The 7,084-nt window shown below is 36.7% G+C and overlaps 1 pseudogene; it reads right to left on the reverse strand.

The window, feature by feature from the left end:
* Positions 1-758: 758 nt before the first annotated feature.
* LOC147381781 (uncharacterized) lies at positions 759-4,355 on the reverse strand (annotated as a pseudogene).
* Positions 4,356-7,084: the final 2,729 nt, after the last annotated feature.

Below are 7,084 nucleotides of genomic sequence, written 5' to 3' on the forward strand. Positions count from 1 at the left end.
AGTCGTTGCAAGATCCATTCCAATTTGGTGTAATCGTGCCCACGGATTTGATCTCTCTTCCACCAACCTTGGATATTGAAAGGGAAACGTAGGAGTACTGGTAGAAAAGATGGAGAGAGATGAAGAGTTTTTTTTCGTTGAGGCACGAAGAGAAGGTTGGTTGTGAAATTTTGTAACATTAGAAATATTAGAGCAAGTGTAACCATTTTCTATTTGGGTACGATTTTGGGCCCAGGCCTAGTAGAATATTATGCCAAAGCCCGCATTTTAATATTTATGATCAATTCTATCACGGATTCGTGCCTTGGCTTGAGAAAAGTTAAGCCATGGCTTCTTCGAACTGTGAGATCAGGACCTGCTATCTGGTTTAGATGTCACGGCTGTAAATTAATATATGCCATGGCTTCTTCAATTTGTATTTCCACAACCTTGCATCATGTTACCAATGCCTTTGAATTGCTTAGAGATTCCCAACATTTTTCAACAAAACATAATTAAATAGAATTAAGAAAAATTATAAAGATTATGATAAAAGCAAACTAATTAACTTTTTTTTTTTTGAAATTAAAAAGAAAATAATGAAAATCAAAATAAATGAAGAAGAGTTTAGAACGCTTGGGTTGCCTCCTAAGAAGCGCTTGTTTTAAAGTCTTCAACTTGACTTTCTCTGAAGTCACACCGGGTTTTGCTAGAGTGATGGTGGATTTCTGACGATCAATTTCACTACCCTAGTAATGCTTGAGACATTGCCCATTTACCTTGAAGATGTCCTTCATGATTTCATCTTGGACCTCAACAGCTCCATGTGGATATGCTTTAATCACAATAAATGGCCGCGACCATCTTGATTTGAGCTTACCCGAAAAAAGTTTCAAACAAGAATTGAATAAGAGGACACGTTGTTCTGACTCAAAATGTCTCTCCAATATCTTCTTGTCATGCCATCTTTTGGTTTGCTCTTTATACAGCTTGGCATGCTCGTAGGCTTGGAGATGGAACCCATCCATCTCATTGAGTTGTAGAAGACGTTTTTCACCTACGGCTCTTAAATCAAAATTCAAGTTCTTTATTGCCCAAAATGCCTTGTGTTCCAGTTCAACCGGGAGATGACATGCCTTGCCAAAAACCAATCGATAAGGTGACATTCCAATTGGTGTTTTGTAGGCTGTCTGATAAGCCCATAATGCATCGTCTAATCGTTTGGACCAATTTTTGCGAGATGGATTCACAGTCTTCTCCAGAATTTGCTTAATTTCCCTATTCGAAATCTCTACTTGACCACTAGTTTATGGATGGTAGGCCGTAGTGATCGTATGAGTTACCCCATATCTAGTTAAAAGGGCTTCAAAAATTTATTGCAAAAGTGAGTGCCTTCATCGCTGATTATTGCTCGAGGAGTGCCATAACGGGTAAAGATATTCTTCCTCAAAAAATTCAGTACCACCTTAGCATCATTCGTGGGTAATGCAGCCATTTCCACCCATTTTGAGACATAATCGACTGCCACTAGAATGTAGAGATTATTATAGGAAGAGATGAAAGGGCCCATAAAATCAATTCCCCACACATCAAAGATCTCCACCTCCAGAATGTTATTGAGTGGCATCTCATGTCTCTTTGAAATATTACCAACCTTTTGACATCGATCACACCTTGAGACAAAGAAATGCGCATCTTTAAATAATGTAGGCCAATAGAAACCTGACTGTAGCACCTTGGCTACGGTTCTCTCTCTCCCAAAATGGCCTCCATATTCAGACGAATGACAATGTCGAAGTATGTCTTCAATTTCTTCTTTAGGAACACACCTCCTTATAATTTGATTTGCACATTGCTTGAACAAGAAGGGCCCGTCCCAAACATAATACTTGACATCATACAAGAATTTTTTCTTTTGTTGAGAGCTTAACTCTGGAAGGAACACTTTGCTGACGATGAAATTCACATAATCTGCATACCAAGGCAAGTTCTTTTGATCACAAGTAAATAATTGTTCATCTGGGAATGACTCATTGATCATAGTCTCATCATTAACTTTTCCTCCATTTTCTAGCCTTGAGAGATGATCTGCCACTTGGTTTTTAGTCCCTTTTTATCCTGAAACTCTAAGTCAAACTCTTGTAATAAGATAACCCACTGGATAAGTCGAGGCTTTGCATCTTTCTTAGCAATTAAATATTTGATAGCAGCATGATCAGTAAAAACAATTACCTTTTTCCCGATGAGATATGCACAAAATTTATCAAATGCAAATACCATTGCTAGCAACTCCTTCTTAGTGGTGGCATAATTCATTTGTATGTCATTTAATGTCTTGCTAGCATAATATATAATATGAAAATTTTGATTTTTTTATTGGCCTAGAACCGCGCCAACAACAAAATCGTTAGCATCACACATAAGCTCAAACGGGAGATTCCAATCTGGGGCAACAATGATGGGTGCTAACACTAATCTAGATTTCAATATCTAAAATACCTCAAGATACTTTTCATCAAATTTGAAAATCACTTCTTTTTCCAACAAACTACATAGCGGTTTAGAGATCTTCGAGAAGTCCTTAATAAAACGCCAGTAGAATCTAGCGTGCCCAAGAAAACTTCAAATACCCTTGACGGAAGATAGTGGTGGTAGTTTCTCAATAGTCTCAATCTTTGCTCTATCCACCTCAATTCCCTTAATTGATACTCGATAGTTGAGAACAATTCCTTCTTGCACCATGAAATGGCATTTCTCCCAATTTACACAAGATTCGTTTCTTCACATCTTTTGAAAACTAATGCCAAGTTATCCAAGCAAATATCAAAAGAATCACCAAATACTGAGAAGTCATCCATGAATACCACTATAAAGTGCTCCACCATGTCAGAAAAAATTTCCATCATACACCTTTGAAATGGTGCCGGTGCATTGTAAAGTCCGAAAGGCATCCTTCGAAATGCAAAAGTTTCGTAGGGACAGGTAAACGTTGTCTTTTCCTGATCTTCAGGTGCTATAGCAATCTGATTGTATCCTAAATATCCATCTAAAAAACAATAATAGGAGTGCCCTGCTAGTCTATCAAGCATCTGATCAATGAACGGCAAAGGAAAATAATCTTTCTGAGTAGCTTTATTTAACTTGCAATAATCCATACAAACATGCCACCCAGTTACTGTCCTTGTTGGGATAAGCTCATTATTATCGTTCGTCACAACAGTCATTCCTCCCTTATTCGGTACACGTTGCACCTAACTAACCCATGAGCTATCAGAAATAGGATAAATTATGCCCGCATCAAGCCACTTGAGAATTTCCTTTTTCACCACTTCTTTCATAATTGGGTTAAGCCGACGTTGGTGCTCAATAGAGGGCTTATGTTCATCCTCCATAAGGATTTTGTGCATGCAAATAGAAGGACTAATCCCCTTAATATCCGCTATGGACCATCCCAACGCTTTCTTGTACTCTCGCAACACCCTTAATAACTTATCTTCCTGTTCAGGCTCAAGAGAGGCAAAAATAATAATCGACAAAGAGGATGATTCACCAAGGAAAGCATACCTCAAATGATTAGGAAGAGGCTTAAGTTCTAGTGATGGCGGTTCTTGAATTGAAGGCTTCGAATGAGAACCCAATGATGGCACATCTAACAATTCAAATTCCGACTTAGAACGAGTGAATTTTAGCGTAGCCTCAAAGTAATTCCCCAACTCTAAATCGTCCTCATTGTATGCATTAATTATTGCTAATTCAAGCTCGTCAAATGGGAGTGTTTCTTCATGGTAATGTCAAACACATGTGTCCACTACATCAATTCTATAGCAATCTTCAGGCTCATCAGTAGGAAACTTCATAGCTTTGAACACATTAAACTTCACCTCTTGATCTTGAACTCTTATAGTAAGCTCACCCTTTTGCACATCAATAAGAGTTCTACCTGTGGATAAGAATGGTCTGCCAAGAATGATTGGAACATCTCTATCCTCCTCTATATCAAAAATAATAAAATCCATAGGGAATATAAATTTGTCAACCTTAACAAGCACATCTTCTATAATCCCCCTTGGATACTTCAATGATCGATCCGTTAACTGGAGTGTCACAGTAGTAGGTCTGGCTTCTCCCAATCCCAATTTTTGAAATATAGACAGTGGCATCAGATTAATACTAGCCCCCAAATCACACAAAGCTCTACCAGAGAATTGATTACCTATGGTGCATGGTATAGCGAAGCTCCCTGGATCCTTAAGCTTTACTGAAAATTTCCTTTGAATGATAGCACTGCATTCTTCAGTTAAACCCACTGTTTTGAATTCAGTCAATCGCTTATTTTTAGTCAAGATATCTTTCATAAACTTGGCATAACTTGGCATTTGCTCTAAAACTTCAGCGAATGGGATATTAGTATGCAACTTCTTGAATACATCAAAAATTTTGCAAATTGCTCGTCATATTTTTGTTTCCTAAAACGTTGAGAAAATGGTGGGGGTGGGTTGTAAGGAGTAATATTTTCCAAACCTGACTTTTTATGCTCCTGATTTGTATCTTCTTTCTCTTGCTTACCCATCTCTTTAGAAACTGTTTCTTCTGTGACTAAAACATCTGGTTCCTTTGATTCCTGGACCACATCATTTAGTTCTTTTCCAATCCTTAATGTGATACCATCTTTTTTCGAATTAATCTTTGTATTACTAGGCAAGGTTCCTTGAGGACGATTGTTAATTGTTGAAGCAAGTTGACCCAACTAAATTTCCATATTCCGGATAGAAGCTGCTTGGGTCTGGAATTGAGTTCTAGTCTCTGTCATGAATTGATTAGTGTTGGTTCCCATCTGATATACTAGATCTTCCAACGAAGGCTTCTTTTCTCTAAGAGGATCTTGAGGATAATAACTTGGTTGAAACATGGGCTTTGTAGATGAAAGGCTCCAGCTTGATTGTTGTTACTCCAAGAGAAGTTCAAATGATTTTTCCAGCCTGGATTTTAATAGTTGGAGTATGGATTATTTTGCCTACTACCAACAAAATTGAGAGACTCTGGATTATTAGGGCACATATCTCCTGAATGATTGTCTCCACAATTCTCAGATGTTACGGTAGGAGTTTGAATAGCATGAACTCCAAATGAATCAATTTTCTTAGATAAGGATACCACTTAAGTAGTCAAAGCCGTAAGAATATCTAATTCATTCACTCTGACTGTTCTTCTTGGATTTATCTTCTCTGTATGGTACTGGAAGTTGTTAGAGGCCATCTCCTCCAATAAATTATACCCATCCTCAAATGTCTTCGCCATAAGTGATCCACCTGTCGCAGCATCAACAATCGTTCTGATAGATCCAACAAACCCATTGTAGAAAATTTAGATGATCAACCACTCAGGTAGAGCAGGATAAGGACATCTCCGAAGTAAATCTTTATACCTCTCCCAGACTTTATAAAGAGACTCACTGTCCAACTGTATGAAAGTAGTGATGTCATTCCTCAACTTTGCAGTTTTTGAAGGTGAAAAGTATTTAGTAAGGAATTTTTTTCGTCAAGTCATGCCAAGTGGTGATAGACTCCCTTGGTAATGAGTTCAGCCAATTATTCGCCATGTCCCTCAATGAGAATGGAATAGTCGCAATCGGATAGCATCATCATCAACACCGTTATATTTGAAAGTAGCACATATCTCCAAAAAATTAGCTAAATGTGTATTGGGATCTTCGACATGTGAACCCCCAAACTGAAATGCTTGTACCATCTGAATAGTAGCTGGCATGAGCTCAAAATTGTTGGCTTGCACCACTGGACGACGAATACTAGTGTGAATCCCGTCCACCAATGGAACAACATAGTCTCGCATAGACTTTGAACCTTCATTACCATTAGTTTGGTCAGCCATTGTATGGTGTTGAGAAGCTTCTCGCTTATTCTTTCTATTTCTTCGACAAGTTTTCTCGATCTCAAAATCCAAAGGAACAAGTTCTGAATTTTCTGTACTACGCATACACTAGCCAAACACCTATAAAGCAAAGAAAAGTTTGGTCTAAAATCAAATATGATTGAATTAATATTAACAAAAAGATTAATAAATTAGTCCCCGGTAGCGGCGCCAAAAACTTGTTGTCTAAATTTACGCACGCAAGTATACGTATCGAAACAAGTAATAAAGTGAAAAGAAAGTATCATTGCCACGGAGACTAAATACCAATCTATTGCTAATTACCAATTTATCTCACTCTAATTTTATCCAAACAAAAGTAAAAATAGGATTTAAAAATAAACAAGAAAAATAACAGAGAGAATAAATTTTCAGATTTAAAATCAATAAGTGATAAAATCTAGGTTTATAATTTTCCCCAAACAATCCACTTGATTAAATTATCTTTCCTTCTATGATAAATTAATCCACTATAATTGTCACCCAAGAGTACTAAATTCTCTACAGGCCTTTGTCGATGATCATGTAAAAATACCCTTCTAAACTAATTCCTTATATGTCTATGAGAATTAAATCAAGAAGAATTCATTAAGAATAAGCTCTCATAAGGGATGCACACGCAACGTGAGTATATGTCTATCTCAAATTAGTGTATGTTATTCTATCTAGATCATAAACACAAAATAACTCTATCGATATTATTAAGGTTTACCGATTCAATTCAATCAATGGCCAGTTAATTAAATCACATTAAACATAAGATAGAATAAGCAATCACATATGGCATCATAGAAGAAATAAATAAAACTAATCAAATATCATGAATAGATTCCATTATAACCCTATAATAGAAATTAGTTCATCATTAAAAAGAAAATAAAATCACGAAAGTAATCAGTCATTCTTAGAGATTACAAATATCAAGATAAGAGATAAAGTTTAGAAAGATAAAACTCAAAAGTCGAATCTCCAGCTCTCGTCCTCTTTCTCAATCTTGTGCCTCCAAGAAAAATCTAGAACTTTTGTCGCCAAATAAGGCTTAATTGTTCATAATTATAGGTATGGAGTCATTAGGGTTTAAGAGTCTCAAAATCCGTCTCTAATTCGGTTCCCAAAAATTAACGTATAAAACTGAAAACGTAAAAAGGCCGTGGCTTCAAAACATGTCATGCCACGG

This window comes from Akebia trifoliata, unplaced genomic scaffold, assembly GCF_017979445.1.
Source record: "Akebia trifoliata isolate Shusen 1 unplaced genomic scaffold, ASM1797944v1 Contig00261, whole genome shotgun sequence".
NCBI classification, from domain to species: domain Eukaryota; kingdom Viridiplantae; phylum Streptophyta; class Magnoliopsida; order Ranunculales; family Lardizabalaceae; genus Akebia; species Akebia trifoliata.